Genomic DNA, 2,500 nt, shown 5'->3' on the forward strand with positions numbered 1-2,500 from the left:
GATCTGAAATGAAGACAGATTCAGCAACTGCACGGCCTATTTCTCTCTTAAAATGTTTTCAGAAACACGTTTCGGTGAACTATTTTAGTACAATATGAGGTCGTATTCTGAACGAGTCGCCCGGTTGAAAAATCCAAAACCCGGATCCACGTGATGCATTCATCCAATCAGCTACTGGTTTTAATTTTTTGGGCGACAATCCAGATTAGCGCCGCCTGCTGTTATGGAGACGTATTACGTCTCGTCTCTTCGGTGTTCTGAGGAACTTTTTTGACCAACTCGGGGAGACTGATCAGTCCGACTGGCTTTACTGCCGACGGTCGGCCGTCTGGTCGGTGTGTAACGGCCTTTAGTCGTGCGAGAGAAAACTCAGATTGGACAGATAGTCTAGCTAGCTGTCTGGATTTACCCTGCAGAGATCTGAGGAGCAGTTAACCATAGTCCTCAGAAATCCACCGGAGTTTAAACACAACACAGAGACAGAGGAAGGGGACGGACATCTGGCAGAACGGAGCAATCCCGTTAGAGGAACGTCGTCTATATAGACTACCGATAACATGACTTTCAAAAGTTATAAATCGCTCAAACTTAAAACCATGGACCTCCACTTAAAAAGATGTTGTTAATTTCTGCAAACAGATTGATGTAGCCCTAAATATTCTCCCATTTTATGGGACCCCAGTGGTGGAATGTAACTAAGTACATTTACTCCAGTACTGTACTTAATTATATGTTGGCCTATTGGACTTTACTTGAGTTTTTTCCTTTCATGCCACTTTCTACTTCTACTCCGCTACATTACACACACACACACACACACACACACACACACACACACACACACACACACACACACACACACAGACACACACACATACACACACACAGACACACACACACCCACACATACACACACGCGCACACACACACACACACACACACACACACACACAGACACACACACATACACACACACAGACACACACACTCACACACACACCCACACATACACACACGCGCACACACACACACACACACACACACACACACACACACACAGACACACACACATACACACACGCGCACACACACACAGACACACACACACACACACACACACACACACACACACACACACACACACACACACACACAGACTCACACACACACACACACACACACACACACACACACACACACACACACACAGAGACACACACACACACACACACACACACACACACACACACACACACACACACACACACACACACACACACACACACACACACACACACACACACAACCACAAACTACAAGTCCAGCTGAGATGTCCAGTTTTTAATACTTTAACTACATTTTCCTGACGATACTTACACACTTTTACTGAAGTAACATTTTCAATGCAGGGCTTTTACTTGTAACGGAGTATTTTTTACAGTGTGGTATTAGTACTTAAAGGATCTTAATACTTCTTCAACCACTGTGGGCCCCTGACAGGAACCAGGATATGTGTCAAAAACTTGTGTCAAACTTTCTCATCCTCTGAACAGCAGCATGCGGTGACTCTGTGCAGCAGATGTCGCTGTTTCACAGCCATACGCGGTCCATTGCGCAGCCGCAGTGAGTGAGCTGCATCAAGTCAACGAAATGCAGAGTGAAACCGGAAACGTAGACGGCCTGACTTCAAAATAAAACATGTAAGGAAGTCATGTTAATGGAATGAATCGAACATTAGAAACAGCCATCCTTTAATGCGTTGAAAAAAGTCCCAAATTAATAATTTCTTATTTTTTTTTATTTCTATAACTTCTATTCATTTTTGTGAATATATGTCTGACATTTGACTGTAATAAGACTTAAATATGAAAAACATGTGTCATGCTGTACATCCACACACACATCTGCAGCATTTTTCTGATAAATGTCATAATTATTAGGCTGAATGTACATCTATTATTGTTATCCAAAGACAGTTTTCTATCACCATGGTGCCAACGAGGGTTGCAGGAGTATTACATAACTGTTTGTCATATATTTGTTTAGTTTGTTGAACAGTAAATCCATTACAACATCAGGGGATGATACACACAATGTTACAACATGCATTACATGGCATGGCAGCTTTGTTATTGTGCAGAAATGAGAGAGAACCTGTAATTGTATTACTAAAAAATCAAGTTAACATGGCTGTAGTCTTTCTAGCTATTCCGGTGATACTGTAATGTGACTGTGAAACTGAGATTTGTCTTTGTAATGTGAGAAGAAAGTCTTCAAGTAAATATACTCATAAATATACAAGTCTGTACAGGTCTTTAGTCAATGTTTCTTAATGATAATGTTCATCACAGAGAGTTCAGTTTGTGTTGGTAAAGATTAAACAACTTAGTTGGCCTACCCTGGAAGGGGTCAGCCCTATGTTCCCACAGCCCAATGGTCCCACAGCCCTATGTTCCCACAGTCCTATGTTCCCACAGCCCAATGGTCCCACAGCCCTATG

The sequence above is a fragment of the Sander lucioperca genome, chromosome 8 (genome assembly GCF_008315115.2).
Source record: "Sander lucioperca isolate FBNREF2018 chromosome 8, SLUC_FBN_1.2, whole genome shotgun sequence".
Classification (NCBI taxonomy): Eukaryota; Metazoa; Chordata; class Actinopteri; order Perciformes; family Percidae; genus Sander; species Sander lucioperca.